Raw genomic sequence first — 13,320 nt, 5'->3', positions numbered from 1 at the left:
AGCACCATAAAATTATTCAGAGTGTTTTGTCATTGTTTGAATCTATTATTTAATAAAAACAAGAGGCAAACAAGCCATTACGTTCGTCCACATATACTAAATTATCTCGGCCATCAATTCTATATATTAACCGTGAAGATTTAAAGATACAGCGTTACATACAAATAAAGTTATGTACAACCAATTTGGCGTGACACATGAAAATTGTTCTGACACATCTTTCATTCAAGTCACATGTTTGTCCTATTAAAAAAAGTTTGTCCGCTCAATAAAACAAAGTTTGACCGAGTGAATCAGACGTGAACAGCTAAAAGTTTGATCAATAAATTAGGCAGCCTTATAAAGTAGGCGAGTGATAGGCGTCGGTGCGCCGGCCGAAATTTCGGCCGGTCGCACCGCAGACGTCTGATCTGGCAACTAACAGCCGTTGACTCCTTCTTTTCTATCCTAAAACAACTAGCGATTTACACGCGCACAGCCTCCCGCTCGCTCCACGCACGGCGTGGTCGCCGCCCCATCGTCCTCCACGTCCGTCCACACAGCTCGCTGCACCTCGCCGCCGCTCGCCGTTGCCATTGTCACATGCCCTTCCAATCTCACCGTCGTTCCCAGCGCCACCCATCGATCTGTGAGATGCAGCTCCACTGAAAGCCTACTGGAGCTTGCGGCCAAAGCCGGTTCCAGCAGATCGCGCACCCCATGGAAGCATGGCGTCGCCGCCGCCGGCTCACCGTCATCGTCAATTTTGCAGCACTATGTTCCAGCAAAAAAACAATCTGAGCAACTAAGAAAACCAAAAAAAGTCAGTTGGATCAAAATTTTAGCCGGTTCCAGCAAAAACAAATGCCAGTTCCAGCAAAACCATGGATCTCCGTCACCGAAATGTAGCAAAACATGTGGCTGGTCGTAGCAAAAATAAAAGACGGTTCCAACACCTCACCACCATGGTTGCAGCTCCCCTCACCGGTATGGTCACCATCACCGGCATGGTGACCCACAAGGTTTGAAGCTTGCCGTTGTGTCGCTTGCAGCTCGCTGGACACCGGTTGCACCGCCCGTGCTGGTTGCAGCCTCGTCGGCGACGGGCGTCTCCGGTTGTAGCTCTAGTGTACACAGCTCGCAGCACACATGGTTGAAGCTTCTGTGGTACATGGTTGTAGCCAAAAAATTCTTCATCGATCCCCTTCCTCCAGCAAAAAGCTACTATTGACGAAATAAAATGCTACAACCTATGAATCAAAGATTTGCTACTCTCGAAAAAGGGGGGTTGTTGTGACCGGCGAAATCAAAAGTTGGAACCAGCAAAGTGAAAAGCTACTGCCGATGGGAAAAAATGTTGGAACCAACGAATCAAAGATTGATGCTCATGGATGAAATTGCTACAACCGGCAAAATAAAAAGCTGGAACCGACAAATCAAAAAGTTGCAACCAGCTAAAAATAAAAAACAAAGTCATAGCAAGAAGTATGGCGTCTTGCAAAAAAATGGTGTCACGTCCGCATGGTGTGCGAGCGCCGTCGCCTCAAGCTCACAGGGACGGGGGAGGGCACAGAGCAGCTCGTCGCCACCTAGGTGGTGAGGACGCGCTTCAGTAGGGAGGTAGAGAGGGGAGGGAGGGGGGGTGCTTGAAGGCTGCATCCATGGTGGTGTGGAGTTCATGGCGAGGGGAGCTAAAAAGGGATCGATTTGGGAAGAACGAAGGAGAGACAGGAAAGAAAACGAGTGGAGGACGGTGTTCTGGTGAGAACTGAGAAGATAAGGCTGGCTAAAAGCGGTGCATAGACCCAGAAAAGGTCGAGCTGATGCGTTCCATCCATATGGATCTAACGCACAGCGAGCGTCCGGCTGAACGTTCGGCCGGCGTGCCGATCGTAAACATTTCCCTATAAAGTAGGGCTGCCAGCTTCCACCCAAAGAAAAAGATCATGGCTGCCAGCTTCTATAAAAACACACGACTGCCAAACAACTGAAGAAAAACGCGGCTGGCATAAAAAAGGAGTCTTGAGCGCCCAGAGTCCGGCCGCAATACTACCACGGTGCCGGTTTTAATTAGGAAAAAAAGTTCTGATTTTAACAAACTAATCAATTCAAACCTCTTTTAAAACATTAGCTCTTCACATTGGATATTTTTTTTGAGCATCCCTTCACATTGCGATAACAAATGTTTTTATCCACGGGCAAGAAAACTTCCCCTACCCACATAAAAAATACATGTGTACATAGATAGCATAAATTTTTGGACCGACAAATTATCAATAAAAGTTTGTTTAATCATAATGTACGCGTACATTAGGACGTTAGCAGCAATGAATCATGAATGGACTGAAAATACGTGAACATCGAAGTGCCAAAATCACATGTTTTTTCAAAAATAATTATGACGTGTCTTCTAATTACAATGGTTTTTTGAGTTGCTAATAACAATCGTTGATATTATTTATTAAGATTTTTTCATTGTAAAATAGTCTGAGTAGGATCAAGTAAAAGTAAATGTACATACGAAACAAAAATACATAATTCTTCAAATTATAAGAGGCATACATAAAAGAAATATTTTACATTCTTTACACTAATACCGGCAAAATTGCATGTTTGGGCATGCAATAACAACATCATATTGACTGCAGAAATACATTTATGCAATATGTCATTTATTTTTTGACGTATTATAAATGGAAATCGTAAGTTAAAATTGTGGATTGGAAACTACAAAAAAAGTGTAATTTTATCGCCAAAAAGACATGTCACCGGGCTTACCCACAGAATCCAAGTATGTCATGTTGATTCAAGAGCGGTGACCTCAAGAAGATATGATATTAAGGAGGTAATGGAACAAATGACCGAGGTACATAGAGAATACAGAGTAAGAATGCAAAAAAAAAACATATATGCCATTTTGAAATTTATTTACTGAAGTTCTAATAAGTAATCTACATTGATGACACCACACTTTTTTTGATAAAAAGAACACTGTCCATCGAAAGATAGATGCAGTGGTAAATTGATGCGTAGAGAGTCAATAGAAATATAAGTATGATTTTCTTAAGGATATCAAAAAATTAGTGCTTTGAACAAAATACCAAAAACGATTCTATGAAGCTAAGTAATCGGTCTCATTTGAATTCAACTTTCTATAAATCTTTATCTATATTTCAACATATGAAAACGTCAATGTATTGATGAATATATCCGAATAAGAATTAAAGTTGGTTGACGAAGGAAGAAAAAGAATTCATATTTAAACTTATTTCTTGGTAGAAGTTTATTTATATTATGAAATGATAATATGTATTATACGAATAAGAAAGATCGTTAGCTGATGGAGGAAGAAAAAAAATCCATATTTAAATTAGAAAAAATACTAAGCATCACATTATGTATTAAATCTACAGGCAAGAACGCCCCCCTAATGATGAGGCGCATGGAGGAAGAAAAAAAATCATGTTCCAATGTAAGACATCCATATTTAGATTGATTTCTTGGTTGAAGTTTATTTAAAAAAATATATATTTAAATTTTTAAAAATACTAAGTATGACAGTACGTAATAAAACTACAGGCAAGATTGCCCCGCTAACGATGAGGCGCACGGAAGAAGAAAAAAATCATGTTCGAATGTAAGACATCCATATTTAGGTTGATTTCTTGGTTGAAGTTTATTTATATTATTAAAATATCATACAGAATCAAGCATTCCTTGGCGACATTGTCAGCCGATTATGAATACAAAAGTAGACTAGGAGCCACTAGAATGTGTGTTGCATAACTTCCTAAATTTAGCTGCTAATATATAAATGATAATTTTATCGCCACATAAATTAGTTTCGAATTATCAGTTATTTACTTAACACAATAACATTGCATATAGCATATTCATATATGAAAATAACGAAAAACTTATGAGCTGACCCTATCAAAATCTAAAATAGCATATGTACATACATTATTAAAATCTAGCCGCACAAATGCGCGGGTCACTCTGCTAGTTCATTTTGAATTCACAAGCAGTGGCAAAAAAACTGGATAAAAAGAAAACAGAACAAAAATTAAAACAGAGCAGAAGACCTACCTGGCTTACCTGCAGCCCACTTGGCCGGCCCAGTTGGCCAGCCCAGCCCACCTGGCCCCTTCCCCTGTCGTCTTCCTCCTTGCCAAGAGGACGAGCGCGTGGCCGCAGCGCGCCGGCACGCACCCTGGCCACCTCCACCCTGCCTGCCTGCGTCCCCGACGCCTGGACGCCTCCAACGTTGCCACGCTACCCCTCTGGAACCCTTCGCTCACTCTCTCGTCCACATCCTCTCCTCTGCTCTCTCTCCCTCTCTGCCCGAGCGGAGCTCGTCGCCGCCGCTCGCCGTAGACGCAGCCTCCGTGCTCCTCTCGCCTCCCCGACATATCCACGAGCATCGACGCACCTCCCTGTTCGAATGCCTCACCGAGGCGCCTCGAAGCCCCTCCTCGGCGCCGCTCTGGACCCCCTGACCTCCTCACTCTCCCCCTTCGTCTCTCCCTTGCCTCTCCCTCTCGCACACCCGAGCGTCACCGTCGCCACCATCCGCTGTTGTCGCGCCCTGAGCCACCTCCTCGCCTCCCTGACGCATCCATCGGCCTCGCCACCATCGTCTACGCCTTCTGCACCGATCCAAGCGACGCCGCAAGCCCCAAATCGCTGTCCCCGCCGTCTTCTTCAACCTCGGTCCGCCGAGATTGCCATCGCCGCCTCGCTGCTCCGGCCCCTCCCCGAGCTCGCCATCTGCTCCACCGACTCCCCGTGAGCTCCTCTTCCTCCTCCCCCTTTCCGTTCTCGCTCTCAAGCACCACAGCTACTGCACTGAACTCGGCCGCACCCGCCACCGCTCCCGCACGTCACCATCGTGTCCACAGCCACGTTGGATCGATTCCGAGCACGTCATCGTCTCCGCCGCACTCGCACGAGCCCGTAGCACTTCCCACGCGCCTCGCCGTGCCCCCCTAGCATCGGAGCCGACCTTGCCCGAACTTCGACGACCGCCAAGGTCATCGCCGGCAACGTGTACGGCCACCCCAGCACCTCCCACCACCACCACTTGACGCGCGCGAGCTCCAGCTCCACGTGCCGCTCTCCGCCGTTGATTTGGTCGCCGGAGGAGGAAACCCGCACCTATCCGCCGTCCCTGGCCCTGCCGGCGACGAGCCCCGGGTCAACTCCGGCGAGTTTGACCCGGTTTGACACCTGTTTGACCTTCCGTGGGTCAATGACAGGTGGGGCCCTGCCCTGCTAATTAACCTAGGTTAAGACTAACTAAATTTAGTTAGTTTAGTTAACCACTGACACGCGGGACCCACTGGTCAGGTTTGACCGGACCAGCCCTGTTGACCTGCTGACGTCACAGTGACGTAGTGCTGACGCTATAACTCATTTTCTGGATTAATTTTTGTTCAGGAAATTCCAGAAAATGCCCAAAACTTCTAAAATTAATAGAAAATCAACCGTAACTCCAAATGAAATACTTTATATATGAAAAATGATCAGAAAAAATCCAATCTATCCATCTGTACCATTTTTATACATGTTTAAACAACATAACCTTGCTGTTTAGTGCAAAATATGATAAGGCACTATTTAAATTCATAATTTGAGTTTGGGATTGAACCTTTGGTTCAAAATGACCCAAGTCCATCTGGTTGTAGTTGCACTAGGCCAACACATTCATTTTGCCATGTCATGATCATGCATCATATTTTTGCATTGCATTGATTGTGTTCCCTCTCTGTTGCCGGTAATTGTTCCCCCTCAGTAGACGTGGTACCGACGATGAGTTCGTTGACACTGATGAAGAACTATATTATCTTCAGAAGTGTTAGGCAAGCAAAACCCCTTGTTCATTCTGATACAATCCCACTCTCTCGCTCCTGCTCTCTTTTACTGCATTAGGACAACAACGATTCAACTGTTACATGTTGCGGTAGTTGAACCCCTTTCCTCTGCATGACCTGTCATTGCCACAGTAAATAGATGAAACCCACTAGCATGAGTAGGAGTTGTTTGAGCCCTCATATGCCTACTCATTCATGCTTGTTTGTCATGCCTGCTATGCTTAGAGTTGTGTCAGGTCTGATTCATCGGGGATGAATTGGATCAGTGATGAACATGTCCTACTGTGTGTTTGCTAAGTGTGTGAACACGATTTGGGATAGGTAGCGGTGAGAGGCCATGTAGGAGTACATGGTGGGTTGTCTCATTGAAGCCGTCCTCAGGAACTGAGTTCTGTGTTTGTGATCCATGGAAAACTACTACCACACATTGGGATCCTTAATTGACTCTCTCGACTTATTAACCGACTTGATCTCTGTCAAGGAGTCACAACTAGTTTCTGGTGTTTGTAGGTGGTGTTAGTAGTCTACCAAGTGGCACCCGGTAGAGGTGGGCTTGGGACAGACTAGGCACAATGGCACAGTGTACCAAGTGGCATCCAGATGGTGGGCTTGGGAACCCTGCTCACATCATTTGGGGTCGTGAGCGACACCCCGGCCGGATCTCCTTGCGGATGGAACCCGAATAGGCGATAAACCTGGACTAGAGACTTGTGTGGTTAGTCAGGTCGTGGCCGACTCCCTTGCCAGGCTTCCGCTTGAAGGTTGCCGAGATACACGATGTGTACATGGTGGTAAGTGGCGAGAGCGTGTGTGAAGAAGTACACCCCTGCAGGGTTAACATCATCTATTCGAATAGCCGTGTCCGCCGTAAAGGACTTCTGGGTTGCCTATACAGTTCATTGACAAGTGAAAGTGGATACTCAAAAATGCGCAAGATAAGCGTGAGTGCTATGGATGGCGTTCTCGTAGGGAGACGGGAGCGGATTCATAGTGGTGTATTGATATGGTGAATATGTGGACTCGTGTGCGCCACCTCAAAAGAGTTACTTGCAGTTGTAGTTCAAGATAGCCACCGAGTCAAAGCTGGCTTGCTGCAGTTAAACCCCACCATCCCCTTTGTTGATAATGATGCATATGTAAATAGTTCTGATGTAAGTCTTGTTGGGTACATTTGTACTCACGTTTGCCTATTTTATGTTTTTGCAGAGAGACTTCAGTCCCACTAGTAGTTTCATGTGGACTTCGATGTTTAGCTTGTTACCTAAGCTACGATCTTGTGCCCTCGGCAGGATCTGGTAGATAGTCAGGCTTCTCAGCCTTTTCCATTTATAGTTGTCTGTTCTCAGACATGTTAAGCTTCCGTGTGTGCTTTGACTTGTATGCTCTGAATGTTGGGTCATGCGACCCATGATTGTAATATCTCGCTCCTCGGAGCCTATTGAATAAAATACTTGAGTTGTAGAGTCATGTTGTGATGCCATGTTGTATTTGCACATATCGAGCATATTGTGTGTATGTTATTGAAATGCTTGGTATGTGTGGGATCTGACTATCTAGTTGTTTATCCTTGGTAGCCTCTCTTACCGGGAAATGTCTCCTAGTGCTTCCACTAAGCCTTGGTAGCTTGCTACTGCTCCGGAACACTTAGGCTGACCAGCATGTGTCCTTCTTCGTTCCTGTGTCTGTCCCTTCGGGGAAATGTCACGCGGTGTATACCGGAGTCCTGTTAGCTTGCTACATCCCGGTTTACCGGAGTCCTGCTAGCCCAGCTGCTACATCCCGGATTCACTCGCCGATGACCAACACGTTTGTTGCTGGGTCATGTATGCCTGTCCCTGTAAGTTAGTGCCACTTTGGGTTTACGACTAGTCATGTCAGCCCAGGTTCTTTGTCATATGGATGCTAGCGACACTATCATATACGTGAGCCAAAAGGCGCAAACGGTCCCAGGCCTGGTAAGGCGACACCCGTGGGAATACCGTGCGTGTGGCCGCAAAGTGATATGAGGTGTTACATGCTAGATCGGTGTGGCATAGGATCGGGGTCCTGACAGCTTTGGTATCAGAGCTTAACTGCCTGTAGGATTACCAAGCCAAACTGGTCGAAGTTGAGTCTAGAAATGCTTTAGTTATCCAAGGGAATTGATTGTGGGATGGAACGTAAGGCTCTTTTTACTCCTTATACCTTATGCCCTTCTGATCTAAGTCATCTTATCTTTCCTACGGGGTTAAGAAACTAGGCTCTCTCTTCTTTCTATCAGGATCACGTGTTACTAATCCGTAGACTTATAAGATTGTTAGATTCAAGCCTCAGTTCAGTCCCTACTACTTTCGTTTGTTCATAGTTGGTCTTGGAACCTTGATATTATGATGTTGAGTGGTTATGCCACCATTTTTGTAGCTTGTCTCAAATCTGTTTGAGCATTTACAGCCGTTATGCTGTCCGAGTCACCCCAGGTTTCTAATAATCTGATGCATTTGCGAATCCCTTCCTCCTATTCCCGATGTCCCTTTGGGCCAGATTAACCATACTAATCAGTGTGTTGAGGTATTTCATTGCCTCAACATTTATGTTGGAGATATTATTATGACCCTAGGTGTCTAGAGTATCACCTAGTAATCTAGCCATGCTTTGTGTTCCCAGTGTGATGATTCTGGCCATCATTCTCGAAAGCATCTCGTGATGCCACTTAGTAGTAGGTATTCTATTCCTGGGTTTGAACCCGAGATTCACCCTACTTACCTCATGTTGATAGTGTTTGCTAGTTCCTTTAGGATATTAGTAACCTTTGTGATAGTCCTCGAGGTCCGTGGTATATCATTCTTCCAAATGCCATGAACTGCGTATGGCAGAAGTTCTTGAACCAAGAGATTACAACAAGAGTGCTCTTAATGGGTCCTTCATTCTACATTGTGATTCTGCCAGTTCTACCTTCTCCGCATGGGTTATCCGGAAGAAATATGTTGAACTCGTTCGACATGCTAATCCATGGATCCACAACTCAGAAAGTGTTATGTTCCTTTGAGTTGTCCCTCTGTAGTTGTATTCTAACCCCTGTCTATCAATTGATAGTCAGGACTAGTTATGCATTCGTGTTATCGATGCCTATTATTCTTGTGGTCCGTCAAGCCATTCTATTCTGGAATGACTAGGAGAAACAAACTCCAGTACCTCATCCATATCTAGAATTGAGTCAAAGTAGTTGTGTTCCGCAGATCAAAATGCTAATCTAGCTCTTGCTCTGTCCTACCTTGGAGTATTACCATCTTTATATCAAGAATATCATGGGAATTGCACACCATCCTATGAACTCTTGATACAGTGATACTTCTCGCCCTCATTATTCATTTCTCGGCTCCCGTGTTGTTGCAACCGGAATGCCGACATGTGAATCATGATGTGTGAAATTTATACTCCTAGCAACTCCATTGCTTGGTAGTTAAAGGACAATAATTTCATTCTTAGCGTGTTGGTTTTGAATCATCATTCTAAGATAAATTGTGCTACCTAGTCCTTATTTTCGGTGCACCTTTCGATCAATGAGTTAGGGATATGCCAATCCCTTGCTTATTTGATCATCTCGTCTTGCCCTGAAAAGCAAGATTGTTCTCGAGCTTAATAGCATATTGGTGGTTCGTGATTTTCCGAATATCTTCTCGGAAGTATCGCTAGGTTGTCACCTGATCGCTGTGTTGAGCTCGTGATCAAGTTGGTTTTCGAAACCACCCTTTCTCCAAGAATCCATGTTGGATACACATGTGCTAGTTGGCTAAGCTAAACAACAACTTGGAGAGTTGGAGGATAAAAGCTTGTCTGACTTGGTTCATTTTAAGGGATATCTTGTATGTGTGTTAAAGAAAGTTGATATTTTCATCGACTCGTGATCAGTTAATGGACCTATCATTTTATCCGACCTTTGATTTGGGGTATGGGCTATTATAAAATCAAATCAGAACCAACGATGATCGTAATGTTGTCTTACTCGTAGATTTTCCTCGAGCATACACCGTTATATCCTTTGGTCTGACCAATACTATCACATTGTTCACATGATGGTGGAAGTCTAGTGATATGGAAATTCTGATGAGTTGCTGTTGAGCCCATCAACGGCATTTTGTTCCCCCTCATGATTCGTGTTGAACATCCAGCTAGTGTTGGAAACTTCTATAAGCATTATCTTCATGTCCCGTTCATGAAGCATGTGTTGGATGAAAGAAGTGACTTTCTCAGATTCACGTACATCTGATGCAAGTTGCCGCCGTGACCTCAAGAAGTCAATGTTGCTTCATCTGGAACCATCCCAAGTCAGTCATGCATGTGCGAAGTATGCTATGGTCTGACAGGCTCGCTACGTCCACTCCATATGTATTCCCTAGCACACCAAGCCACTGACTGATTTGTTCCAGGAGAAGGAGTTCCTTTTAAGAGATAACCCGGGCTTAATCAAGGACTTCGATATCCTCGATGATGGTTCCCCACCTGAACTCGGTAGTGTTTTATTATAAGACTACTACGTGGCCATGCTTGTCTGGCACAATGTGTTCACATGTACATAGCAGAACCAGCTCATGTTTTGGAGCTTGCTATCGTAGTTCATTTTCCGAGAATCTCGCAACGCCATCTCGTCGATTTGTGTTGCAAACTTTCATTTTTCCTTCTAGACTTGATGAGTCTGGTATATCCTGACACCAACCAGATCTGAATCTTAGGCAGATGTGATGGTTGGAACGTGTCCCAAGAATTATAATATTGGTCTCTCTGTAACCCGGTAAAGTGGATATCATGGCCAACACACCCAGCTGGAAGACCTATTATTGTAGTATCTTGATTGAGGAAGTTGGCCACCTCCCCATAAGGATTTCGTTGGATTTACTCCCTAGTTGTCTCTTATGGATTTTTGTGTTCCCGAAGTCCGACCTTTTACTTGATGTTCTAGATATCAAACCATATCTATGAATGGGATACACTAGCACATCAAGGAGAACATTAGAAGTGGAGTGCTAAATGTCTCTCGGTCGATCATCCAGATTTTGTTCCCTTGGCCCCGCTAACACTAATAGGGAAAAGCCTATACACGGAATCTTAGCAGCAGCGCGGCTCAAAAAGGAGCGCTGCTGCTAATTAGTAGAAGCACGTGTGCGGGAAACTCGCTACTGATAAGATTTTAGCAGTAGCGCGCTCGGTGTAAACCGCGCTGCTACAAATATCGACCGGTGGTGTCCACCTAACTCCATTTAGCAGTACCGCGATGGTGCGAACCGCGCTACTGCTACAGATGTAGGAGTAGCACGCTTTTTCTGAAATCGCTGCTGCTAAATTTCAAATTGGCACACTTTTTTGTCCCTGTTAGCAATAGCGCCGTCGCCCAAAGCGCTCTGCTGCTAATTCCTTAGCAGCAGCGCGTTTTAGGTCCCGCGCTACTGCTAACCCGCACCAATCCACCACCTTTTCCCCACCCGTCCCTCCCCTCCCCCTCCTCTCTTCCCTTTCCCCTACCTCCCCCACATGCTCCCACTCTCACTCTTCTTCTTCCTCAATACTTCTCCCCCATTACTCTCTCTCTTCTATCCACCTTTCTCTCTCTTCATTACTCCTACCTAAGTACACCACCTCCATTAATGCATCTCCTTTCTCTTTTTCCTTTCCCCTCCACTAGTTGAAGTTGTCTCCTCCCAAATGAGGTAGCTAGGTAGATGTAGGATTTAGTTAAGTGACCTATTTGCCCCCTAACTAGATCTATCTTTGTCAAGAAGAGCTTTGTGCACTTTTGATCTCCCTACAACATCATCTCCACCGTGTGCTCGATCTCGAGATAGAGGTGATGAAAATTTCATGCTTTTGCAAAATGGAAATATGTTTATGTGTGTGTGTGATATGTTTGTGGAAATTGTGTGTGTGGCATGAGTTGACGCCAAATTGTGCTTTTGAGTTGCCTATGTTTTGCCGAAATGTCGATTTATTTCCGTTTCGGCGAATTCCGGGCAAACTCTAGATCCATTTATGTCCTATTTTTAGGGACGGTCATGCCCAATTTTTGTATGACTTTGATGCATGCATGCATTTTTATAATCAATTTGTTTATTATTACCGTGCAGAGTTGACGATGGTGGACAGGTGGTTGCGATCGGCGGTGCAGGACATGAAAGAAAATAACCGGACAGAGGTTTTATGTCCGTGTCGAAAATGCAAAGGAATAGTTTGGCTCAATCCCCATGACGATGGTCGTGTCGAAGCACACCTACTCATGACTAGTTTCATGGATGGCTATACTCGGTGGATAATTGAAGATGAGGATGACGATGTTGAGGATGCCGACGGGGTAGGCAATGATGACACGGGGCAAGACAAAGAGATGATCGATAATGGCGGCGGGGAAGGGGCCGGACATGGCGGAGGAGAAGGGGCCGGACATGGCGGCGGAGAGAACGACATGGACTCCATGCAGCAGAGTTCGTCGGTACTAAGTTCAATCGTGCGGGACCCTCATGTTCAAGCATTGCTTCGCAAGGAGACGAGTACTGAGAGAGCTGCTTCTAGAGAGGAGGCTAAGATGGAGCAACTGGTGGTAGACTCGAACACTCCATTGTATGATGGTTGCAATCCTGAGGTGACCCGCTTGAGTTTCACGCTCCAACTCCTGAAGACGAAGGCTAAAAACAAATGGACCGACACTAGCCTCGATGAGCATCTCAAGTACATAAAGGCTGTTCTTCCTGCGGGTAATCTATGTCCTACTAGTGTTGATGAGGCCAAGAAGATCGTGTGCCCTCTTAATCTGCCACACGTTAGATACCATGCATGCATCAACGATTGCATAATTTATCAGAAGGAGCACGCGGAAAAAACAAGCTATCCGGTGTGCAATGCTTCTCGATACAAGAAGGCCGGGAAGAAATGTCCCTAGAAAGTTGTATGGTAATTACCGATCACTCCCCGTCTCTAGAGGTATTTTGTAGATCCCAAGGAAGCAAAGCTAATGCGCTGGCATGCGGAGAGGAAGAAGCCCGATGATGGATATGATCCGAAGCTGAGACACGTGAAGGATGGAAGCCAGTGGAGAGTGTTGAACAGCTTCTATCGGTATTTTGAATGTGATGCAAGGAACATCGTGCTCGGTGCGTGTACCGATGGCATGAATCCGTTTGGCAACCAGAACACCAACCATAGCACATGGCCCGTGTTTGTATGGATGTACAACCCCCCCTGGTTGTGCATGAAATCGAAGTACATTCACATGAGCATGCTTATTCAAGGGCCAAAACAACCAGGAAATAATATTAATTTGTATTTGGGGCTACTTCAAGAGGAGTTAGACACGTTATGGAAAACACCGGCCAAGACATGGGATGCCAGCAAAGGTGAGTATTTCAACATGAGAGCCGTGCTGATCACGATAGTGCAGGACTATCTCGGTTACGGATATGTGGCAGGCCAAGTGTGCCATGGATATTGCGGATGCACGCGGTGC

At 45.3% G+C, this 13,320-nt stretch overlaps 1 long non-coding RNA gene across 1 annotated transcript; it reads right to left on the bottom strand.

Annotated features, from left to right (window-relative positions):
* Positions 1–204: 204 nt before the first annotated feature.
* On the bottom strand, positions 205–1,699 carry LOC119278273. The gene is made up of 2 exons (XR_005137673.1): positions 941–1,699; positions 205–753 (listed from the first exon to the last, which is right to left on the bottom strand). It is a non-coding gene; the product is annotated as an uncharacterized LOC119278273 (long non-coding RNA).
* Between the last annotated feature and the right edge of the window lie 11,621 nt (positions 1,700–13,320).

This window comes from Triticum dicoccoides, chromosome 3B, assembly GCF_002162155.2.
Source record: "Triticum dicoccoides isolate Atlit2015 ecotype Zavitan chromosome 3B, WEW_v2.0, whole genome shotgun sequence".
NCBI classification, from domain to species: domain Eukaryota; kingdom Viridiplantae; phylum Streptophyta; class Magnoliopsida; order Poales; family Poaceae; genus Triticum; species Triticum dicoccoides.
Note: the sequence above shows the minus strand (reverse complement) of the source record. Positions and strands in the feature narration are given on the sequence as shown.